Here is a 26,168-nt window from a genome sequence, read left to right on the forward strand (position 1 = left end):
TACTCCCACGCCACTCCTGCATCCTCTCTCCTCTCCTCCCACTCCACTCCTGCTCCCCCTGTTCTCTCCCCCTTCCCCCCTATCCTCTCCTCCCCTCTCTCTCCTCCTATCAGCTCCACTGTGGCCTTCGCCCACTCAAAGCTCAGAGCAATGTGAGTATGTGGGAGCCTCTGCTTGTGTGACTAAAGGAATCAAACACACACACAGACATACGCACAAATAGCATATGTGAACAGCACATACAGTAGTACATGAATGCATAAACACACACAGACACACATTCATGCACAAGTACGCACAGATGTTTACACACAGTGCTAGTGAGGGCACAGTAGTCCAGTAGTCCTACATAGAGCTCCACAGTTGCAGCTCCATGCAGACAGATGTCCATGCACTGATACACACATCATCATCCATATTTCATGCTGAATAAATAAAGCATGTTAGCTTCCTTTTGTGGTGCTAGTTTACCGGAGGGGGCAAGGACTACTCCTGCACTGTAACTAAGGTATCCTGTCTCCATTTACCATCTCCCAACAATCAATCAACCATTTCATCAGTCAGTCCACCAATCAGTCGGTCCCAAGCGGAGGAAACGTCTGTGTGCTATGTTCATTCATATTGTGTACAACTGGCATCATGTGTACAATGGCAACTAAGGACTTTCAGAGCAGGAATGAAATGAAAATGGGTAATGATACCAAATTAATCAAATATTTTAAAGAACCTATGTCACCTAATGTCAGTGATACACAGTGTGCCTATTTTAAAGTAAATCATAGCACAGGACAGCCCCTGTCCCCTGTACAAATAGACTTCTAATCTCAATAGGATCACCTGTATAAACACAAGATAAAAATACAAATGGCAGTTATCCGACAAAGCAAAAGCCTCATGTTACAGCTCATTCTCATTGTTGCTGGATGAACACTTGTTATACTGATGTATCATGGTGAACTGGGAGTTCCTGTGTGCTATAATACCTTACTCCAGTCCTCCTCTCCCTCCATCTCTAATACCTTACTCCAGTCCTCCTCTCCATCCATCTATAATAGCTTACTCCAGTCATCCTCTCCCTCCATCTCTAATACCTTACTCCAGTCCTCCTCTCCCTCCATCTATAATACTTTACTCCAGTCCTCCTCTCCCTCCATCTATAATACCTTACTCCAGTCCTCCTCTCCCACCATCTCCTCCAGTCCTCCCTCCATCTATAATACCTTACTCAGTCCTCCTCTCCCTCCATCTATAATACCTTACTCCAGTCCTCCTCTCCCTCCATCTATAATACCTTACTCCAGTCCTTCTCTCCCTCCATCTACTCCAGTCCCCTCCTCTCCTCTCCATCTATTACTCCAGTCCTCCTCTCCCTCCATAATACTTTACTCCAGTCCTTCTCTCTCCCTCCATCTATAATACTTTACTCCAGTCCTCCTCTCCCTCCATCTATAATACTTTACTCCAGTCCTTCTCTCCCTCCATCTCTAATACTTTACTCCAGTCCTCCTCTCCCTCCATCTCTAATACCTTACTCCAGTCCTTCTCCTCTCCCTCCATCTCTAATACTTTACTCCAGTCCTCCTCTCCCTCCATCTCTAATACCTTACTCCAGTCCTCCTCTCCCTCCATCCTCCCTCCTCCTCCTCTCCCTCCATCTATAATACCTTACTCCAGTCCTCCTCTCCCTCCATCTCTAATACCTTACTCCAGTCCTCCTCTCCCTCCATCTATAATACCTCCATCTATAATACCTTACTCCAGTCCTCCTCTCCTCCTCTCCCTCCATCTATAATACCTTACTCCAGTCCTCCTCTCCCTCCTCTCCCTCCATCTCTAATACCTTACTCAGTCCTACCCTCTCCCTCCTCTCCATCTATAATACCTTACTCCAGTCCTCCCTCTCCCTCCATCTATAATACCTTACTCCAGTCCTCTCTCCCTCCTCTCCCTCCATCTCTAATACCTTACTCCAGTCATCTATAATCCTTACTCAGTCCTCCTCTCCCTCCATCTCTAATACCTTACTCCAGTCCTCCTCTCCCTCCATCTCTAATACTTTACTCCAGTCCTCCTCTCCCTCCATCTCTAATACCTTACTCCAGTCCTCCTCTCCCTCCATCTCTAATACCTTACTCCAGTCCTCCTCTCCCTCCATCTCTAATACCTTACTCCAGTCCTCCTCTCCCTCCATCTATAATACCTTACTCCAGTCCTCCTCTCCCTCCTCTCCCTCCATCTATAATACCTTACTCCAGTCCTCCTCTCCCTCCATCTCTAATACCTTACTCCAGTCCTCCTCTCCCTCCATCTCTAATACCTTACTCCAGTCCTCCTCTCCCTCCATCTACCTTACTCCAGCTCATACCTTACTCCAGTCCTCCTCCTCCTCCCTCCATCTCTAATACCTTACTCCAGTCCTCCTCTCCCTCCATCTATAATACCTTCTCCTCCTCTCCCTCCATCTATAATACCTTACTCCAGTCCTCCCTCTCCCTCCTCTCCCTCCATCTATAATACCTTACTCCAGTCCTCCTCTCCTCCTCTCCCTCCATCTCTAATACCTTATCTCCAGTCCTCCTCCCTCCTCCTCTCCCTCCATCTATAATACCTTACTCCAGTCCTCCTCTCCCTCCATCTCCCCTCCAGTCCTCCTCTCCCTCCATCCTCCTTACTCAGTCCTCCTCTCCCTCCATCTATAATACCTTACTCCAGTCCTCCTCTCCCTCCTCTCCCTCCATCTATAATACCTTACTCCAGTCCTCCTCTCCCTCCATCTATAATACCTTCTCCAGTCCTCCTCTCCCTCCATCTATAATACCTTACTCCAGTCCTCCATCTATAATACTTTCTCAGTCCTCCTCTCCCTCCATCTATAATACCTTACTCCAGTCCTCTCTCCTCTACCCTCCTCTCCTCTCCCTCCATCTATAATACCTTACTCCAGTCCTCCTCTCCCTCCATCTCTAATACCTTACTCCAGTCCTACTCCCTCCATCTATAATACCTTCCTCCTCTCCTCCTCTCCCTCCATCTATAATACCTTACTCCAGTCCTCCTCTCCCTCCATCTATAATACCTTACTCCAGTCCTCCTCCTCTCCTCCCTCCCTCCATCTATAATACCTTACTCCAGTCCTCCTCTCCCTCCTCTCCCTCCATCTATAATACCTTACTCAGTCCTCCTCTCCCTCCTCTCCCTCCATCTATAATACCTTACTCCAGTCCTCCTCTCCCTCCATCTATAATCCCTCCAGTCCTCCTCTCCCTCCAATACCTTACTCCAGTCCTCCTCTCCCTCCATCTCCCTCCAGCCCTCCATCTATAATACCTTACTCCAGTCCTCCTCTCCCTCTCTCCCCATCCTAAGACCTTACTCCAGTCCTCCTCTCCCTCCATCTCTAATACTTTACTCCAGTCCTCCTCTCCCTCCATCTCTAATACTTTAGTCCAGTCCTCCTCTCCCTCCATCTATAATACCTTACTCCAGTCCTCCTCTCCCTCCATCTCTAATACTTTACTCCAGTCCTCCTCTCCCTCCATCTATAATACCTTACTCCAGTCCTCCCTCCTCTCCCTCCATCTATAATACCTTACTCCAGTCCTCCCTCCTATCCCTCCATCTATAAGACCTTACTCCAGTCCTCCTCTCCCTCCATCTCTAATACTTTACTCCAGTCCTCCTCTCCCTCCATCTCTAATACCTTACTCCAGTCCTCCTCTCCCTCCATCTAAGACCTTACTCCAGTCCTCCTCTCCCTCCATCTATAATACCTTACTCCAGTCCTCCTCTCCCTCCATCTATAATACCTTACTCCTCCTCCCTCCATCTATAATACCTTACTCCAGTCCTCCTCTCCCTCCATCTATAAGACCTTCCAGTCCTCCTCTCCTCCTCTATCCATCTATAATACCTTACTCCAGTCCTCCTCTCCCTCCATCTATAATACCTTACTCCAGTCCTCCTCTCCCTCCATCTATAATACCTTACTCCCAGTCCTCCTCTCCCTCCATCTATAATACCTTACTCCAGTCCTCCTCTCCCTCCATCTATAATACCTTACTCCAGTCCTCCTCCAGTCCTCCTCTCCCTCCATCTATAATACCTTACTCCAGTCCTCCTCTCCCTCTAATACTTTACTCCAGACCTCCCTCTCCCTCCTCTCCAATACCTTACTCCAGTCCTCCTCTCCCTCCATCTATAATACCTTACTCCTCCTCCCTCCATCTATAATACCTTACTCCAGTCCTCCTCTCCCTCCATCTATAAGACCTTACTCCAGTCCTCCTCTCCCTCCATCTCTAATACCTTACTCCAGTCCTCCTCTCCCTCCATCTATAATACCTTACTCCAGTCCTCCTCTCCCTCCATCTATAATACCTTACTCCAGTCCTCCTCTCCCTCCATCTATAAGACCTTACTCCAGTCCTCCTCTCCCTCCATCTATAAGACCTTACTCCAGCCCTCCATCTCCTTACTCAGTCCTCCTCTCCCTCCATCTATAATACCTTACTCCAGTCCTCCTCTCCCTCCTCTCCCTCCATCTATAATCCACCTTCTCCCTCCATCCTCCTCTCCCTCCTCTCCCTCCATCTATAATACCTTACTCCAGTCCTCCTCTCCCTCCATCTCCCTCCATCTATAATACCTTCCCTCCATCCTCCTCTCCCTCCTCTCCCTCCATCTATAATACCTTACTCCAGTCCTCCTCTCCCTCCATCTCTAAGACCTTACTCCAGTCCTCCTCTCCCTCCATCTATAATACCTTACTCCAGTCCTCCTCCTCCATCTCCCTCCATCTATAATACCTTACTCCAGTCCTCCTCTCCCTCCATCTATAAGACCTTACTCCAGTCCTCCTCTCCCTCCATCTCTAATACTTTACTCCAGTCCTCCTCTCCCTCCATCTCTAATACTTTAGTCCAGTCCTCCTCTCCCTCCATCTATAATACCTTACTCCAGTCCTCCTCTCCCTCCATCTCTAATACTTTACTCCAGTCCTCCTCTCCCTCCATCTATAATACCTTACTCCAGCCCTCCTCTCCCTCCATCTATAATACCTTACTCCAGTCCTCCTATCCCTCCATCTATAAGACCTTACTCCAGTCCTCCTCTCCCTCCATCTATAATACCTTACTCCAGTCCTCCTCTCCCTCCATCTCTAATACTTTACTCCAGTCCTCCTCTACCTCCATCTATAAGACCTTACTCCAGTCCTCCTCTCCCTCCATCTATAATACCTTACTCAGTCCTCCTCTCCCTCCATCTATAATACCTTACTCCAGTCCTCCTCTCCCTCCATCTCTTTACTCCTCCATCTCCCTCCATCTATAAGACCTTACTCCAGTCCTCCTCTCCCTCCATCTATAATACCTTACTCCAGTCCTCCTCTCCCTCCATCTATAATACCTTACTCCAGTCCTCCCTCCTCCATCCCTCCCTCTCCCTCTCCCTCCATCTATAATACCTTACTCCAGTCCTCCTCTCCCTCCATCTATAATACCTTTCCACTCTCCCTCCATCCTCCTCTCCCTCCTCTCCCTCCATCTATAATACCTTACTCCAGTCCTCCTCTCCCTCCATCTCCCTCCTCTCCCTCCATCTATAATACCTTACTCCAGTCCTCCTCTCCCTCCATCTATAAGACCTCTCCCTCCATCTATAATACCTTACTCCAGTCCTCCTCTCCCTCCATCTATAATACCTTACTCCAGTCCTCCTCTCCCTCCATCTCTAATACCTTACTCCAGTCCTCCTCTCCCTCCATCTCTAATACCTTACTCCAGTCCTCCTCTCCCTCCATCTATAATACCTTACTCCAGTCCTCCTCTCCCTCCATCTATAATACCTTACTCCAGTCCTCCTCTCCCTCCATCTATAATACCTTACTCCAGTCCTCCTCTCCCTCCATCTATAATACCTTACTCCAGTCCTCCTCTCCCTCCCTCCTCAGTCCTCCTCTCCCTCCATCTATAATACCTTACTCCAGTCCTCCTCTCCCTCCATCTATAAGACCTTACTCCAGTCCTCCTCTCCCTCCATCTCTAATACTTTACTCCAGTCCTCCTCTCCCTCCATCTATAATACCTTACTCCAGTCCTCCTCTCCCTCCATCTCTAATACTTTACTCCAGTCCTCCTCTCCCTCCATCTATAATACCTTACTCCAGTCCTCCTCTCCCTCCATCTATAATACCTTACTCCAGTCCTCCTCTCCCTCCATCTATAATACCTTACTCCAGTCCTCCTCTCCCTCCATCTCTAAGACCTTACTCCAGTCCTCCTCTCCCTCCATCTATAATACCTTACTCCAGTCCTCCTCTCCCTCCATCTATAATACCTTACTCCAGTCCTCCTCTCCCTCCATCTATAATACCTTACTCCAGTCCTCCTCTCCCTCCATCTATAATACCTTACTCCAGTCCTCCTCTCCCTCCATCTCTAATACCTTACTCCAGTCCTCCTCTCCCTCCATCTCTAATACTTTACTCCAGTCCTCCTCTCCCTCCATCTATAATACCTTACTCCAGTCCTCCTCTCCCTCCATCTATAATACCTTACTCCAGTCCTCCTCTCCCTCCATCTATAATACCTTACTCCAGTCCTCCTCTCCCTCCATCTATAATACCTTACTCCAGTCCTCCTCTCCCTCCATCTATAATACCTTACTCCAGTCCTCCTCTCCCTCCATCTACCTTACTCCAGTCCTCCTCTCCCTCCATCTATAATACCTTACTCCAGTCCTCCTCTCCCTCCATCTATAATACCTTACTCCAGTCCTCCTCTCCCTCCATCTATAATACCTTACTCCAGTCCTCCTCTCCCTCCATCTATAATACCTTACTCCAGTCCTCCTCTCCCTCCATCTCTAATACCTTACTCCAGTCCTCCTCTCCCTCCATCTATAATACCTTACTCCAGTCCTCCTCTCCCTCCATCTATAAGACCTTACTCCTCCTCTCCCTCCATCTATAATACCTTACTCCAGTCCTCCTCTCCCTCCATCTACCTTACTCCAGTCCTCCTCTCCCTCCATCTATAATACCTTACTCCAGTCCTCCTCTCCCTCCATCTATAATACCTTACTCCAGTCCTCCTCTCCCTCCATCTATAAGACCTTACTCCAGTCCTCCTCTCCCTCCATCTATAATACCTTACTCCAGTCCTCCTCTCCCTCCATCTATAATACCTTACTCCAGTCCTCCTCTCCCTCCATCTCTAATACCTTACTCCAGTCCTCCTCTCCCTCCATCTCTAATACCTTACTCATCCTCCCCAGTCCTCCTCTCCCTCCATCTATAATACCTTACTCCAGTCCTCCTCTCCCTCCATCTATAATACCTTACTCCAGTCCTCCTCTCCCTCCATCTATAATACCTTACTCCAGTCCTCCTCTCCCTCCATCTATAATACCTTACTCCAGTCCTCCTCTCCCTCCATCTCTAATACTTTACTCAAGTCCTCCTCTCCCTCCATCTCTAATACTTTACTCCAGTCCTCCTCTCCCTCCATCTATAATACCTTACTCCAGTCCTCCTCTCCCTCCATCTCTAATACCTTACTCCAGTCCTCCTCTCCCTCCATCTCTAATACCTTACTCCAGTCCTCCTCTCCCTCCATCTATAAGACCTTACTCCAGTCCTCCTGTCCTCCATCTCCAGTCCTCTCTCCCTCCATCTCTAATACCTTACTCCAGTCCTCCTCTCCCTCCATCTCTAATACCTTACTCCAGTCCTCCTCTCCCTTCATCTATAATACTTTACTCCAGTCCTCCTCTCCCTCCATCTATAATACTTTACTCCAGCCCTCCTCTCCCTCCATCTATAATACCTTACTCCAGTCCCTCCTCCTCTCCCTCCACCTCTAATACCTTACTCCAGTCCTCCTCTCCCTCCATCTCTAATACCTTACTCCAGTCCTTCTCTCCCTCCATCTCTAATACCTTACTCCAGTCCTCCTCTCCCTCCATCTATAAGACCTTACTCCAGTCCTCCTCTCCCTCCATCTATAATACCTTACTCCAGTCCTCCTCTCCCTGCCCTCCCTTCATCTATAATACCTTACTGCAGTCCTCCTCTCCCTCCATCTATAATACTTTACTCCAGTCCTCCTCTCTCTCCATCTATAATACTTTACTCCAGTCCTCCTCTCCCTCCATCTATAATACCCTACTCCAGTCCTCCTCGCCCTCCTCTCCCTCCACCTCTAATACCTTACTCCAGTCCTCCTCTCCCTCCATCTCTAATACCTTACTCCAGTCCTCCTCTCCCTCCTCTCCCTCCATCTATAATACCTTACTCCAGTCCTCCTCTCCCTCCTCTCCCTCCATCTCTAATACCTTACTCCAGTCCTCCTCTCCCTCCTCTCCCTCCATCTATAATACCTTACTCCAGTCCTCCTCTCCCTCCATCTATAATACCTTACTCCAGTCCTCCTCTCCCTCCATCTATAATACCTTACTCCAGTCCTCCTCTCCCTCCATCTATAATACCTTACTCCAGTCCTCCTCTCCCTCCATCTATAATACCTTACTCCAGTCCTCCTCTCCCTCCATCTCTAATACCTTACTCCAGTCCTCCTCTCCCTCCATCTATAAGTCCTCCTCTCCCTCCATCTATAATACCTTACTCCAGTCCTCCTCTCCCTCCATCTATAAGACCTTACTCCAGTCCTCCTCTCCCTCCATCTCTAATACCTTACTCCAGTCCTCCTCTCCCTCCATCTCTAATACCTTATTCCAGCCCTCCTCTCCCTCCATCTATAACACCTTACTCCAGTCCTCCTCTCCCTCCATCTCTAATACTTTACTCAAGTCCTCCACTCCCTCCATCTCTAATACCTTACTCCAGTCCTCCTCTCCCTCCATCTATAATACCCTACTCCAGTCCTCCTCTCCCTCCATCTATAATACCTTACTCCAGTCCTCCTCTCCCTCCAGCTCTAATACCTTACTCCAGTCCTCCTCTCCCTCCATCTCTCATACCTTACTCCAGTTCTCCTCGCCCTCCTCTCCCTCCACCTCTAATAACTTACTCCAGTCTTCCTCTCTCTCCATCTCTAATACCTTACTCCAGTCCTCCTCTCCCTCCTCTCCCTCCATCTATAATACCTTACTCCAGTCCTCCTCTCCCTCCTCTCCCTCCATCTCTAATACCTTACTCCAGTCCTCCTCTCCCTCCTCTCCCTCCATCTATAATACCTTACTCCAGTCCTCCTCTCCCTCCATCTATAATACCTTACTCCAGTCCTCCTCTCCCTCCATCTATAAGACCTTACTCCAGTCCTCCTCTCCCTCCATCTATAAGACCTTACTCCAGCCCTCCATCTATAATACCTTACTCCAGTCCTCCTCTCCCTCCATCTATAAGACCTTACTCCAGTCCTCCTCTCCCTCCATCTCTAATACTTTACTCCAGTCCTCCTCTCCCTCCATCTCTAATACTTTAGTCCAGTCCTCCTCTCCCTCCATCTATAATACCTTACTCCAGTCCTCCTCTCCCTCCATCTCTAATACTTTACTCCAGTCCTCCTCTCCCTCCATCTATAATACCTTACTCCAGCCCTCCTCTCCCTCCATCTATAATACCTTACTCCAGTCCTCCTATCCCTCCATCTATAAGACCTTACTCCAGTCCTCCTCTCCCTCCATCTCTAATACTTTACTCCAGTCCTCCTCTCCCTCCATCTCTAATACTTTACTCCAGTCCTCCTCTACCTCCATCTATAAGACCTTACTCCAGTCCTCCTCTCCCTCCATCTATAATACCTTACTCCGGTCCTCCTCTCCCTCCATCTATAATACCTTACTCCAGTCCTCCTCTCCCCATCCTTACTCCAGTCCTCCTCTCCCTCCATCTATAAGACCTTACTCCAGTCCTCCTCTCCCTCCATCTATAATACCTTACTCCAGTCCTCCTCTCCCTCCATCTATAATACCTTACTCCAGTCCTCCTCTCCCTCCATCTATAATACCTTACTCCAGTCCTCCTCTCCCTCCATCTATAATACCTTACTCAGTCCTCCTCTCCCTCCATCTATAATACCTTACTCCAGTCCTCCTCTCCCTCCATCTATAAGACCTTACTCAGTCCTCCTCCATCTATAATACCTTACTCCAGTCCTCCTCTCCATCTCCTCTCCCTCCATCTATAATACCTTACTCCAGTCCTCCTCTCCCTCCATCTATAAGACCTTACTCCAGTCCTCCTCTCCCTCCATCTCTAATACCTTACTCCAGTCCTCCTCTCCCTCCATCTCTAATACTCCAGTCCTCCTCTCCCTCCATCTATAATACCTTACTCCAGTCCTCCTCTCCCTCCATCTATAATACTTTACTCCAGTCCTCCTCTCCCTCCATCTATAATACCTTACTCCAGCCCTCCTCTCCCTCCATCTATAATACCTTACTCCAGTCCTCCTATCCCTCCATCTATAAGACCTTACTCCAGTCCTCCTCTCCCTCCATCTCTAATACTTTACTCCAGTCCTCCTCTCCCTCCATCTCTAATACTTTACTCCAGTCCTCCTCTACCTCCATCTATAAGACCTTACTCCAGTCCTCCTCTCCCTCCATCTATAATACCTTACTCCGGTCCTCCTCTCCCTCCATCTATAATACCTTACTCCAGTCCTCCTCTCCCCCATCTATAATACTTTACTCCAGTCCTCCTCTCCCTCCATCTATAAGACCTTACTCCAGTCCTCCTCTCCCTCCATCTATAATACCTTACTCCAGTCCTCCTCTCCCTCCATCTATAATACCTTACTCCAGTCCTCCTCTCCCTCCATCTCTAAGACCTTACTCCAGTCCTCCTCTCCCTCCATCTATAATACCTTACTCCAGTCCTCCTCTCCCTCCATCTATAATACCTTACTCCAGTCCTCCTCTCCCTCCATCTCTAATACCTTACTCCAGTCCTCCTCTCCCTCCATCTATAATACCTTACTCCAGTCCTCCTGTCCCCATCTATAATACCTTACTCCAGCCCTCCTCTCCCTCCATCTATAATACCTTACTCCAGTCCTCCTCTCCCTCCATCTATAATACCTTACTCCAGTCCTCCTCTCCCTCCATCTATAAGCCCTTACTCCAGCCCTCCTCTCCCTCCATCTATAATACCTTACTCCAGTCCTCCTCTCCCTCCATCTATAAGACCTTACTCCAGCCCTCCTCTCCCTCCATCTATAATACCTTACTCCAGTCCTCCTCTCCCTCCATCTATAAGACCTTACTCCAGTCCTCCTCTCCCTCCATCTCTAATACCTTACTCCAGTCCTCCTCTCCATCCATCTCTAATACCTTATTCCAGCCCTCCTCTGTCTCCATCTATAATACCTTATTCCAGTCCTCCTCTCCCTCCATCTATAATACCTTACTCCAGTCCTCCTCTCCCTCCATCTATAATACCTTACTCCAGTCCTCCTCTCCCTCCATCTATAAGACCTTACTCCAGTCCTCCTCTCCCTCCATCTCTAATACTTTACTCAAGTCCTCCTCTCCCTCAATCTCTAATACTTTACTCCAGTCCTCCTCTCCCTCCATCTATAATACCCTTCTCCAGTCCTCCTCTCCCTCCATCTCTAATACTTTACTCCAGTCCTCCTCTCCCTCCATCTCTAATACCTTACTCCAGTCCTCCATCTATAAGACCTTACTCCAGTCCTCCTGTCCTCCATCTTTAATATTTTACTCCAGTCCTTCTCTCCCTCCATCTAAAATACCTTACTCCAGTCCTCCTCTCCCTCCATCTCTAATACCTTACTCCAGTCCTCCTCTCCCTTCATCTATAATACTTTACTCCAGTCCTCCTCTCCCTCCATCTATAATACTTTACTCCAGACCTCCTCTCCCTCCATCTATAATACCTTACTCCAGTCCTCCTCGCCCTCCTCTCCCTCCACCTCTAATACCTTACTCCAGTCCTCCTCTCCCTCCATCTCTAATACCTTACTCCAGTCCTTCTCTCCCTCCATCTCTAATACCTTACTCCAGTCCTCCTCTCCCTCCATCTATAAGACCTTACTCCAGTCCTCCTCTCCCTCCATCTATAATACCTTACTCCAGTCCTCCTCTCCCTGCTCTCCCTTCATCTATAATACCTTACTCCAGTCCTCCTCTCCCTCCATCTATAATACCTTACTCCAGTCCTCCTCTCCCTCCATCTATAATACTTTACTCCAGTCCTCCTCTCCCTCCATCTATAATACCCTACTCCAGTCCTCCTCGCCCTCCTCTCCCTCCACCTCTATTACCTTACTCCAGTCCTCCTCTCCCTCCATCTCTAATACCTTACTCCAGTCCTCCTCTCCCTCCTCTCCCTCCATCTATAATACCCTACTCCAGTCCTCCTCTCCCTCCTCTCCCTCCATCTCTAATACCTTATTCCAGTCCTCCTCTCCCTCCTCTCCCTCCATCTATAATACCTTACTCCAGTCCTCCTCTCCCTCCATCTATAATACCTTACTCCAGTCCTCCTCTCCCTCCATCTATAATACCTTACTCCAGGCCTCCTCTCCCTCCATCTATAATACCTTACTCCAGTCCTCCTCTCCCTCCATCTATAATACCTTACTCCAGTCCTCCTCTCCCTCCATCTATAATACCTTACTCCAATCCTCCTCTCCCTCCATCTATAATACTTTACTCCAGTCCTTCTCTCCCTCCATCTATAATACTTTACTCCATTCCTCCTCTCACTCCATCTATAATACTTTACTCCAGTCCTTCTCTCCCTCCATCTATAATACTTTACTCCAGTCCTTCTCTCCCTCCATCTATAATACTTTACCCCAGTCCTTCTCTCCCTCCATCTCTAATACTTTACTCCAGTCCTCCACTCCCTCCATCTCTAATACATTACTCCAGTCCTCCTCTCCCTCCATCTCTAATACTTTACTCCAGTCCTCCACTCCCTCCATCTCTAATACCTTACTCCAGTCCTCCTCTCCCTCCTCTCCCTCCATCTATAATACCTTACTCCAGTCCTCCTCTCCCTCCTCTCCCTCCATCTATAATACCTTACTCCAGTCCTCCTCTCCCTCCATCTCTAATACCTTACTCCAGTCCTCCTCTCCCTCCATCTCTAATACCTTACTCCAGTCCTCATCTCCCTCCATCTCTAATAATTTACTCAGTCCTCTCCCTCCATCTCTAATACCTTACTCCAGTCCTCCTCTCCCTCCATCTATAATACCTTACTCCAGCCTCCTCCCTCTCTCCTCTCCTCCATCTCTAATACCTTACTCCAGTCCTCCTCTCCCTCCTCTCCCTCCATCTATAATACCTTACTCCAGTCCTCCTCTCCCTCCTCTCCCTCAATCTATAATACCTTACTCCAGTCCCTCTCCTCTCCCTCCATCTCTAATACCTTACTCCAGTCCTCCTCTCCCTCCATCTCTAATACCTTACTCCAGTCCTCCTCTCCCTCCATCTCTAATACTTTACTCCAGTCCTTCTCTCCCTCCAGTCTTTACTCCCTCCTCTCCCTCCATCTCTAATACCTTACTCCAGTCCTCCTCTCCCTCCATCTATAAGACCTTACTCCAGTCCTCCTCTCCCTCCATCTATAATACCTTACTCCAGTCCTCCTCTCCCTGCTCTCCCTTCATCTATAATACCTTACTCCAGTCCTCCTCTCCCTCCATCTATAATACTTTACTCCAGTCCTCCTCTCTCTCCATCTATAATACTTTACTCCAGTCCTCCTCTCCCTCCATCTATAATACCCTACTCCAGTCCTCCTCGCCCTCCTCTCCCTCCACCTCTAATACCTTACTCCAGTCCTCCTCTCCCTCCATCTCTAATACCTTACTCCAGTCCTCCTCTCCCTCCTCTCCCTCCATCTATAATATCCTACTCCAGTCCTCCTCTCCCTCCTCTCCCTCCATCTCTAATACCTTATTCCAGTCCTCCTCTCCCTCCTCTCCCTCCATCTATAATACCTTACTCCAGTCCTCCTCTCCCTCCATCTATAATACCTTACTCCAGTCCTCCTCTCCCTCCATCTATAATACCTTACTCCAGTCCTCTCCCTCCATCTATAATACCTTACTCCAGTCCTCCTCTCCCTCCATCTATAATACCTTACTCCAGTCCTCCTCTCCCTCCATCTATAATACCTTACTCCAGTCCTCCTCTCCCTCCATCTATAATACCTTACTCCAGTCCTCCTCTCCCTCCATCTATAATACTTTACTCCTTCTCTCCCTCCATCTATAATACTTTACTCCAGTCCTCCTCTCACTCCATCTATAATACTTTACTCCAGTCCTTCTCTCCCTCCATCTATAATACTTTACTCCAGTCCTTCTCTCCCTCCATCTACCCCTCTTCTCTCCCTCCATCTCTAATACTTTACTCCAGTCCTCCACTCCCTCCATCTCTAATACATTACTCCAGTCCTCCTCTCCCTCCATCTCTAATACTTTACTCCAGTCCTCCACTCCCTCCATCTCTAATACCTTACTCCAGTCCTCCTCTCCCTCCTCTCCCTCCATCTATAATACCTTACTCCAGTCCTCCTCTCCCTCCTCTCCCTCCATCTATAATACCTTACTCCAGTCCTCCTCTCCCTCCATCTCTAATACCTTACTCCAGTCCTCCTCTCCCTCCATCTCTAATACCTTACTCCAGTCCTCCTCTCCCTCCATCTCTAATACTTTACTCCAGTCCTTCTCGCCCTCCATCTCTAATACCTTACTCCAGTCCTCCTCTCCCTCCATCTATAATACCTTACTCCAGGCCTCCTCGCCCTCCTCTCCCTCCACCTCTAATACCTTACTCCAGTTCTCCTCTCCCTCCTCTCCCTCCATCTATAATACCTTACTCCAGTCCTCCTCTCCCTCCTCTCCCTCAATCTATAATACCTTACTCCAGTCCTCCTCTCCCTCCTCTCCCTCCATCTCTAATACCTTACTCCAATCCTCCTCTCCCTCCATCTCTAATACCTTACTCCAGTCCTCCTCTCCCTCCATCTCTAATACTTTACTCCAGTCCTCCTCTCCCTCCATCTCTAATACCTTACTCCAGTCCTCCTCTCCCTCCATCTATAATACCTTACTCCAGTCCTCCTCGCCCTCCTCTCCCTCCATCTATAATACCTTACTCCAGTCCTCCTCTCCCTCCTCTCCCCCCATCTCTAATACCTTACTCCAGTCCTCCTCTCCCTCCTCTCCCTCCATCTATAAAACCTTACTCCAGTCGTCCTCTCCCTCCATCTATAATACCTTACTCCAGTCCTGCTCTCCCTCCATCTATAATACCTTACTCCAGTCCTCCTCTCCCTCCATCTCCAATACCTTACTCCAGTCCTCCTCTCCCTCCATCTATAATACTTTACTCCAGTCCTCCTCTCCCTCCATCTATAATACCCTACTCCAGTCCTCCTCGCCCTCCTCTCCCTCCACCTCTAATACCTTACTCCAGTCCTCCTCTCCCTCCATCTCTAATACCTTACTCCAGTCCTCCTCTCCCTCCTCTCCCTCCATCTATAATACCCTACTCCAGTCCTCCTCTCCCTCCTCTCCCTCCATCTCTAATACCTTACTCCAGTCCTCCTCTCCCTCCTCTCCCTCCATCTCTAATACCTTACTCCAGTCCTCCTCTCCCTCCATCTATAATACTTTACTCCAGTCCTCCTCTCCCTCCATCTATAATACTTTACTCCAGTCCTCCTCTCCCTCCATCTATAATACCCTACTCCAGTCCTCCTCGCCCTCCTGTCCCTCCACCTCTAATACCTTACTCCAGTCCTCCTCTCCCTCCATCTCTAATACCTTACTCCAGTCCTCCTCTCCCTCCATCTATAATACCCTACTCCAGTCCTCCTCTCCCTCCTCTCCCTCCATCTCTAATACCTTATTCCAGTCCTCCTCTCCCTCCTTCCATCTATAATACCTTACTCCAGTCCTCCTCTCCCTCCATCTATAATACCGTACTCCAGTCCTCCTCTCCCTCCATCTATAATACCGTACTCCAGTCCTCCTCTCCCTCCATCTATAATACCTTACTCCAGTCCTCCTCTCCCTCCATCTATAATACCTTACTCCAGTCCTCCACTCCCTCCATCTATAATACCTTACTCCAGTCCTCCTCTCCCTCCTCTCCCTCCATCTATAATACCTTACTCCAGTCCTCATCTCCCTCCATCTATAATACCTTACTCCAGTCCTCCTCTCCCTCCATCTATAATACCTTACTCCAGTCCTCCTCCCTCCCTCTCCATCTATAATACCTTACTCCAGTCCTCCTCTCCCTCCATCTCTAATACCTTACTCCAGTCCTCCTCTCCCTCCATCTATAATACCTTACTCCAGTCCTCCTCTCCCTACCTTACTCCAGTCCTCCATCCTTACTCCAGTCCTCTCTCCCTCCATCTAAAATACTTTACTCCAGTCCTCCTCTCACTCCATCTATAATACTTTACTCCAGTCCTTCTCTCCCTCCATCTATAATACTTTACTCCAGTCCTTCTCTCCCTCCATCTATAAGACCTTACTCCAGTCCTCCTCTCCCTCCATCTCTAATACTTTACTCAAGTCCTCCTCTCCCTCCATCTATAAGACCTTACTCCAGTCCTCCTCTCCCTCCATCTATAATACCTTACTCCAGTCCTCCTCTCCCTCATCTATAATACCTTACTCCAGTCCTCCTCTCCCTCCATCTATAAGACCTTACTCCAGTCCTCCTCTCCCTTCATCTATAATATCTTACTCCAGTCCTCCTCTCCCTCCATCTATAATACCTTACTCCAGTCCTCCTCTCCCTCCATCTCTAATACTTTACTCCAGTCCTCCTCTCCCTCCATCTCTAATACCTTACTCCAGTCCTTCTCTCCCTCCATCTATAAGACCTTACTCCAGTCCTCCTCTCCCTCCATCTATAATACCTTACTCCAGTCCTCCTGTCCTCCATCTTAATATTTTACTCCAGTCCTTCTCTCCCTCCATCTATAATACCCTACTCCAATCCCCCTCTCCCTCCATCTCTAATACCTTACTCCAGTCCTCCTCTCCCTCCATCTCTAATACTTTACTCCAGTCCTTCTCTCCCTCCATCTCTAATACTTTACTCCAGTCCTCCTCTCCCTCCATCTCTAATACCTTACTCCAGTCCTCCTCTCCCTCCATCTATAATACCTTACTCCAGTCCTCCTCGCCCTCCTCTGCCTCCACCTCTAATACCTTACTCCAGTCCTCCTCTCCCTCCTCTCCCTCCATCTATAATACCTTACTCCAGTCCTCATCTCCCTCCATCTCTAATACCTTACTCCAGTCCTCCTCTCCCTCCATCTATAATACCTTACTCCAGTCCTCCTCTCCCTCCATCTATAATACCTTACTCCAGTCCTCCACTCCCTCCATCTATAATACCTTACTCCAATCCTCCTCTCCCTCCATCTCTAATACCTTACTCCAGTCCTCCTCTCCCTCCATCTATAATACCTTACTCCAGTCCTCCTCTCCCTCCATCTATAATACCTTACTCCAGTCCTCCATCTATAATACTTTACTCCAGTCCTTCTCTCCCTCCATCTAAAATACTTTACTCCAGTCCTCCTCTCACTCCATCTATAATACTTTACTCCAGTCCTTCTCTCCCTCCATCTATAATACTTTACTCCAGTCCTTCTCTCCCTCCATCTATAATACCTTACTCCAGTCCTCCTCTCCCTCCATCTCTAATACTTTACTCAAGTCCTCCTCTCCCTCCATCTATAAGACCTTACTCCAGTCCTCCTCTCCCTCCATCTATAATACCTTACTCCAGTCCTCCTCTCCCTCATCTATAATACTTTACTCCAGTCCTCCTCTCCCTCCATCTATAAGACCTTACTCCAGTCCTCCTCTCCCTTCATCTATAATATCTTACTCCAGTCCTCCTCTCCCTCCATCTATAATACCTTACTCCAGTCCTCCTCTCCCTCCATCTCTAATACTTTACTCCAGTCCTCCTCTCCCTCCATCTCTACCCTCCAGTCCTTCTCTCCCTCCATCTATAATACCTTACTCCAGTCCTCCTCTCCCTCCATCTATAATACCTTACTCAGTCCTCCTCTCCCTCCATCTTAATATTTTACTCCAGTCCTTCTCTCCCTCCATCTATAATACCTTACTCCAGTCCTCCTCTCCCTCCATCTCTAATACCTTACTCCAGTCCTCCTCTCCCTCCATCTCTAATACTTTACTCCAGTCCTTCTCTCCCTCCATCTATAATACCTTACTCCAGTCCTCCTCTCCCTCCATCTCTAATACCTTAACTCCAGTCCTCCTCTCCCTCCATCTATAATACCTTACTCCAGTCCTCCTCGCCCTCCTCTCCCTCCATCTATAATACCTTACTCCAGTCCTCCTCTCCCTCCTCTCCCTCCATCTATAATACCTTACTCCAGTCCTCCTCTCCCTCCTCTCCCTCCATCTCTAATACCTTACTCCAGTCCTCTCTCCTCCTCTCCATCTCTAATACCTTACTCCAGTCCTCCTCTCCTCCTCTCCCTCCATCTATAATACCTTACTCCAGTCCTCCTCTCCCTCCATCTCTAATACTTTACTCCAGTCCTCCTCTCCCTCCATCTCTAATACCTTACTCCAGTCCTCCCTCCCTCCTCTCCCTCCATCTATAATACCTTACTCCAGTCCTCCTCTCCTCCTCTCCCTCCATCTATAATACCTTACTCCAGTCCTCCTCTCCCTCCATCTATAATACCTTACTCCAGTCCTCCTCTCCCTCCATCTATAATACCTTACTCCAGTCCTCCTCTCCCTCCATCTATAATACCTTACTCCAGTCCTCCTCTCCCTCCATCTATAATACCTTACTCCAGTCCTCCTCTCCCTCCACCTCTAATACCTTACTCCAGTCCTCCTCTCCCTCCTCTCCCTCCATCTATAATACCTTACTCCAGTCCTCCTCTCCCTCCTCTCCCTCCATCTATAATACCTTACTCCAGTCCTCCTCTCCCTCCTCTCCCTCCATCTCTAATACCTTACTCCAGTCCTCCTCTCCCTCCATCTCTAATACCTTACTCCAGTCCTCCTCTCCCTCCATCTCTAATACTTTACTCCAGTCCTTCTCTCCCTCCATCTCTAATACTTTACTCCAGTCCTCCTCTCCCTCCATCTCTAATACCTTACTCCAGTCCTCCTCTCCCTCCATCTATAAGACCTTACTCCAGTCCTCCTCTCCCTCCATCTATAATACCTTACTCCAGTCCTCCTCTCCCTGCTCTCCCTTCATCTATAATACCTTACTCCAGTCCTTCTCTCCCTCCATCTCTAATACTTTACTCCAGTCCTCCACTCCCTCCATCTCTAATACCTTACTCCAGTCCTCCTCTCCCTCCATCTATAATACCTTACTCCAGTCCTCCTCTCCCTCCTCTCCATCTATAATACCTTACTCCAGTCCTCCTCTCCCTCCATCTCTAATACCTTACTCCAGTCCTCCTCTCCCTCCTCTCCCTCCATCTATAATACCTTACTCCAGTCCTCCTCTCCCTCCTCTCCCTCCATCTCTAATACCTTACTCCAGTCCTCCTCTCCCTCCTCTCCCTCCATCTATAATACCTTACTCCAGTCCTCCTCTCCCTCCATCTATAATACCTTACTCCAGTCCTCCTCTCCCTCCATCTATAATACCTTACTCCAGTCCTCCTCTCCCTCCATCTATAATACCTTACTCCAGTCCTCCTCTCCCTCCATCTATAATACCTTACTCCAGTCCTCCTCTCCCTCCATCTATAATACCTTACTCCAGTCCTCCTCTCCCTCCATCTATAATACTTTACTCCAGTCCTTCTCTCCCTCCATCTATAATACTTTACTCCAGTCCTCTTCTCACTCCATCTATAATACTTTACTCCAGTCCTTCTCTCCCTCCATCTATAATACTTTACTCCAGTCCTCCTCTCCCTCCATCTATAATACTTTACTCCAGTCCTCTCTCCCTCCATCTCTAATACTTTACTCCAGTCCTCCTCTCCCTCCATCTCTAATACATTACTCCAGTCCTCTCCCTCCATCTCTAATACTTTACTCCAGTCCTCCTCTCCCTCCATCTCTAATACCTTACTCCAGTCCTCTCTCCCTCCCTCCATCTCTAATACCTTACTCCAGTCCTCCTCTCCCTCCTCTCCCTCCATCTATATATACCTTACTCCAGTCCTCCTCTCCCTCCATCTCTAATACCTTACTCAGTCCTCCTCTCCCTCCATCTCTAATACCTTACTCCAGTCCTCCTCTCCCTCCATCTCTAATACCTTACTCCAGTCCTCCTCTCCCTCCATCTCTAATACCTTACTCCAGTCCTCCTCTCCCTCCATCTATAATACCTTACTCCAGCCTCCTCCTCCTCTCCCTCCATCTCTAATACCTTACTCCAGTCCTCCTCTCCCTCCATCTATAATACCTTACTCCAGTCCTCCTCCCTCCCTCCATCTATAATACCTTACTCCAGTCCTCCTCTCCCTCCATCTCTAATACCTTACTCCAGTCCTCCTCTCCCTCCATCTCTAATACCTTACTCCAGTCCTCCTCTCCCTCCATCTCTAATACCTTACTCCAGTCCTCCTCTCCCTCCATCTCTAATACCTTACTCCAGTCCTCCTCTCCCTCCATCTATAATACCTTACTCAGTCCTCTCTCCCTCCCTCCCCCCATCTCTAATACCTTACTCAGTCCTCTCTCCCTCCTCTCCCTCCATCTATAAAACCTTACTCCAGTCCTCCTCTCCCTCCATCTATAATACCCTACTCCAGTCCTCCTCGCCCTCCTCTCCCTCCACCTCTAATACCTTACTCCAGTCCTCCTCTCCCTCCATCTCTAATACCTTACTCCAGTCCTCCTCTCCCTCCATCTATAATACCCTACTCCAGTCCTCCTCTCCCTCCTCTCCCTCCATCTATAATACCTTACTCCAGTCCTCCTCTCCCTCCATCTATAATACCTTACTCCAGTCCTCCTCTCCCTCCATCTATAATACCTTACTCCAGTCCTCCTCTCCCTCCATCTATAATACCTTACTCCAGTCCTCCTCTCCCTCCATCTATAATACCTTACTCCAGTCCTCCTCTCCCTCCATCTATAATACCTTACTCCAGTCCTCCTCTCCCTCCATCTATAATACCTTACTCCAGTCCTCCTCTCCCTCCTCTCCCTCCATCTATAATACCTTACTCCAGTCCTCCTCTCCCTCCATCTATAATACCTTACTCCAGTCCTCCTCCCTCCTCCATCTATAATACCTTACTCCAGTCCTCCTCTCCCTCCTCTCCCTCCATCTCTAATACCTTACTCCAGTCCTCCTCTCCCTCCATCTCTAATACCTTACTCCAGTCCTCCTCTCCCTCCATCTAATACTTTACTCCAGTCCTCTCTCCCTCCATCTCTAATACCTTACTCCAGTCCTCCTCTCCCTCCATCTATAATACCTTACTCCAGTCCTCCTCTCCCTCCATCTATAAGACCTTACTCCAGTCCTCCTCTCCCTCCATCTATAATACCTTACTCCAGTCCTCCTCTCCCCTCTCCCTTCATCTATAATACCTTACTCAGTCCTCCTCTCCCTCCATCTCTAATACTTTACTCCAGTCCTTCTCTCCCTCCATCTGTAATACTTTACTCCAGTCCTCCTCTCCCTCCATCTATAATACCTTACTCCAGTCCTCCTCGCCCTCCTCTCCCTCCACCTCTAATACCTTACTCCAGTCCTCCTCTCCTTCCATCTCTAATACTTTACTCCAGTCCTCTCTCCCTCCTCTCTAATCCATCTATTATCCTCCAGTCCTCTCTCCCTCCTCTCCCTCCATCTCTAATACCTTATTCCAGTCCTCCTCTCCCTCCTCTCCCTCCATCTATAATACCTTACTCCAGTCCTCCTCTCCCTCCATCTATAATACCTTACTCCAGTCCTCCTCTCCCTCCATCTATAATACCTTACTCCAGTCCTCCTCTCCCTCCATCTATAATACCTTACTCCAGTCCTCCTCTCCCTCCATCTATAATACCTTACTCCAGTCCTCCTCTCCCTCCATCTATAATACCTTACTCCAATCCTCCTCTCCCTCCATCTATAATACTTTACTCCAGTCCTTCTCTCCCTCCATCTATAATACTTTACTCCAGTCCTCCTCTCACTCCATCTATAATACTTTACTCCAGTCCTTCTCTCCCTCCATCTATAATACTTTACTCCAGTCCTTCTCTCCCTCCATCTATAATACTTTACCCCAGTCCTTCTCTCCCTCCATCTCTAATACTTTACTCCAGTCCTCCACTCCCTCCATCTCTAATACATTACTCCAGTCCTCCTCTCCCTCCATCTCTAATACTTTACTCCAGTCCTCCACTCCCTCCATCTCTAATACCTTACTCCAGTCCTCCTCTCCCTCCTCTCCCTCCATCTATAATACCTTACTCCAGTCCTCCTCTCCCTCCTCTCCCTCCATCTATAATACCTTACTCCAGTCCTCCTCTCCCTCCATCTCTAATACCTTACTCCAGTCCTCCTCTCCCTCCATCTCTAATACCTTACTCCAGTCCTCCTCTCCCTCCATCTCTAATACTTTACTCCAGTCCTTCTCGCCCTCCATCTCTAATACCTTACTCCAGTCCTCCTCTCCCTCCATCTATAATACCTTACTCCAGTCCTCCTCTCCCTCTCCATCTATAATACCTTACTCCAGTCCTCCTCTCCCTCCATCTATAATACCTTACTCCAGTCCTCCTCTCTCCCTCCATCTATAATACTTTACTCCAGTCCTCCTCTCCCTCCATCTATAATACCTTACTCCAGTCCTCCTCTCTCCCTCCCTCTCTAATACCTTACTCCAGTCCTCCTCTCCCTCCATCTCTAATACCTTACTCCAGTCCTCCTCTCCCTCCTCTCCCTCCATCTATAATACCTACTCCAGTCCTCCTCCCTCCTCTCCCTCCATCTCTAATACCTTACTCCAGTCCTCCTCTCCCTCCTCTCCCTCCATCTATAATACCTTACTCCAGTCCTCCTCTCCCTCCATCTATAATACCTTACTCCAGTCCTCCTCTCCCTCCATCTATAATACCTTACTCCAGTCCTCCTCTCCCTCCATCTATAATACCTTACTCCAGTCCTCCTCTCCCTCCATCTATAATACCTTACTCCAGTCCTCCTCTCCCTCCATCTATAATACCTTACTCCAATCCTCCTCTCCCTCCATCTATAATACTTTACTCCTTCTCTCCCTCCATCTATAATACTTTACTCCAGTCCTCCTCTCACTCCATCTATAATACTTTACTCCAGTCCTTCTCTCCCTCCATCTATAATACTTTACTCCAGTCCTTCTCTCCCTCCATCTATAATACTTTACCCCAGTCCTCTCTCCCTCCATCTCTAATACCTTACTCCAGTCCTCCTCTCCCTCCATCTCTAATACCTTACTCCAGTCCTCCTCTCCCTCCATCTCTAATACCTTACTCCAGTCCTCCTCTCCCTCCATCTCTAATACCTTACTCCAGTCCTCCTCTCCCTCCTCTCCCTCCATCTATAATACCTTACTCCAGTCCTCCTCTCCCTCCTCTCCCTCCATCTATAATACCTTACTCCAGTCCTCCTCTCCCTCCATCTCTAATACCTTACTCCAGTCCTCCTCTCCCTCCATCTCTAATACCTTACTCCAGTCCTCCTCTCCCTCCATCTCTAATACTTTACTCCAGTCCTCTCTCCCTCCATCTCTAATACCTTACTCCAGTCCTCCTCTCCCTCCATCTATAATACCTTACTCCAGCCTCCTCCCCTCCTCTCCCTCTCTAATACCTTACTCCAGTCCTCCTCTCCCTCCTCTCCCTCCATCTATAATACCTTACTCCAGTCCTCCTCTCCCTCCTCTCCCTCCATCTATAATACCTTACTCCAGTCCTCCCTCCCTCCTCTCCCTCCATCTCTAATACCCTCCAGTCCTCCTCTCCCTCCATCTCTAATACCTTACTCCAGTCCTCCTCTCCCTCCATCTCTAATACTTTACTCCAGTCCTCCTCTCCCTCCATCTCTAATACCTTACTCCAATCCTCCTCTCCCTCCATCTATAATACCTTACTCCAGTCCTCCTCTCCCTCCTCTCCCCCATCTCTAATACCTTACTCCAGTCCTCCTCTCCCTCCTCTCCCTCCATCTATAAAACCTTACTCCAGTCCTCCTCTCCCTCCATCTATAATACCTTACTCCAGTCCTCCTCTCCCTCCTCTCCCTCCATCTCTAATACCTTACTCCAGTCCTCCTCTCCCTCCATCTCTAATACCTTACTCCAGTCCTCCTCCTCTCCCTCCATCTATAATACCTTACTCCAGTCCTCCTCTCCCTCCATCTCTAATACCTTATTCCAGTCCTCCTCTCCCTCCTTCCATCTATAATACCTTACTCCAGTCCTCCTCTCCCTCCATCTATAATACCGTACTCCAGTCCTCCTCTCCCTCCATCTATAATACCGTACTCCAGTCCTCCTCTCCCTCCATCTATAATACCTTACTCCAGTCCTCCTCTCCCTCCATCTATAATACCTTACTCCAGTCCTCCTCTCCCTCCATCTATAATACCTTACTCCAGTCCTCCTCTCCCTCCTCTCCCTCCATCTATAATACCTTACTCCAGTCCTCATCTCCCTCCATCTATAATACCTTACTCCAGTCCTCCTCTCCCTCCATCTATAAGACCTTACTCCAGTCCTCCTCTCCCTTCATCTATAATATCTTACTCCAGTCCTCCTCTCCCTCCATCTATAATACCTTACTCCAGTCCTCCTCTCCCTCCATCTCTAATACTTTACTCCAGTCCTCCTCTCCCTCCATCTCTAATACCTTACTCCAGTCCTCCTCTCCCTCCATCTATAAGACCTTACTCCAGTCCTCCTCTCCCTCCATCTATAATACCTTACTCCAGTCCTCCTCCCTCCATCTAATAATCCACTCTCTCCCTCCATCTATAATACCTTACTCCAATCCCCCTCTCCCTCCATCTCTAATACCTTACTCCAGTCCTCCTCTCCCTCCATCTCTAATACTTTACTCCTTCTCTCCCTCCATCTCTAATACTTTACTCCAGTCCTCCTCTCCCTCCATCTCTAATACCTTACTCCAGTCCTCCTCTCCCTCCATCTATAATACCTTACTCCAGTCCTCCTCGCCCTCCTCTGCCTCCACCTCTAATACCTTACTCCAGTCCTCCTCTCCCTCCTCTCCCTCCATCTATAATACCTTACTCCAGTCCTCCTCTCCCTCCATCTCTAATACCTTACTCCAGTCCTCCTCTCCCTCCTCTCCCCCGATCTCTAATACCTTACTCCAGTCCTCCTCTCCCTCCTCTCCCTCCATCTATAATACCTTACTCCAGTCCTGCTCTCCCTCCATCTCTAATACTTTACTCCAGTCCTCCACTCCCTCCATCTCTAATACCTTACTCCAGTCCTCCTCTCCCTCCTCTCCCTCCATCTATAATACCTTACTCCAGTCCTCCTCTCCCTCCTCTCCCTCCATCTATAATACCTTACTCCAGTCCTCCTCTCCCTCCATCTCTAATACCTTACTCCAGTCCTCCTCTCCCTCCATCTCTAATACCTTACTCCAGTCCTCATCTCCCTCCATCTCTAATAATTTACTCCAGTCCTTCTCGCCCTCCATCTCTAATACCCTCCAGTCCTCCTCTCCCTCCATCTAATACCTTACTCCAGTCCTCCTCTCCCTCCACCTCTAATACCTTACTCCAGTTCTCCTCTCCCTCCTCTCCCTCCATCTATAATACCTTACTCCAGTCCTCCTCCTCCTCCTCTCCCTCAATCTATAATACCTTACTCCAGTCCTCCTCTCCCTCCTCTCCCTCCATCTCTAATACCTTACTCCAATCCTCCTCTCCCTCCATCTCTAATACCTTACTCCAGTCCTCCTCTCCCTCCATCTCTAATACTTTACTCCAGTCCTCTCTCCCTCCATCTCTAATACTTTACTCCAGTCCTCCTCTCCCTCCATCTCTAATACCTTACTCCAGTCCTCCTCTCCCTCCATCTATAAGACCTTACTCCAGTCCTCCTCTCCCTCCATCTATAATACCTTACTCCAGTCCTCCTCTCCCTGCTCTCCCTTCATCTATAATACCTTACTCCAGTCCTGCTCTCCCTCCATCTCTAATACTTTACTCCAGTCCTCCTC

The 26,168-nt window shown here is 48.5% G+C and overlaps 1 pseudogene; it reads right to left on the reverse strand.

The window, feature by feature from the left end:
• Nucleotides 1–26,168, reverse strand: part of LOC115117320 (protein phosphatase 3 catalytic subunit alpha-like) — a 143,351-nt pseudogene that overhangs the window by 26,093 nt on the left and 91,090 nt on the right.

Source organism: Oncorhynchus nerka, linkage group LG19 (assembly GCF_034236695.1).
Source record: "Oncorhynchus nerka isolate Pitt River linkage group LG19, Oner_Uvic_2.0, whole genome shotgun sequence".
NCBI classification, from domain to species: domain Eukaryota; kingdom Metazoa; phylum Chordata; class Actinopteri; order Salmoniformes; family Salmonidae; genus Oncorhynchus; species Oncorhynchus nerka.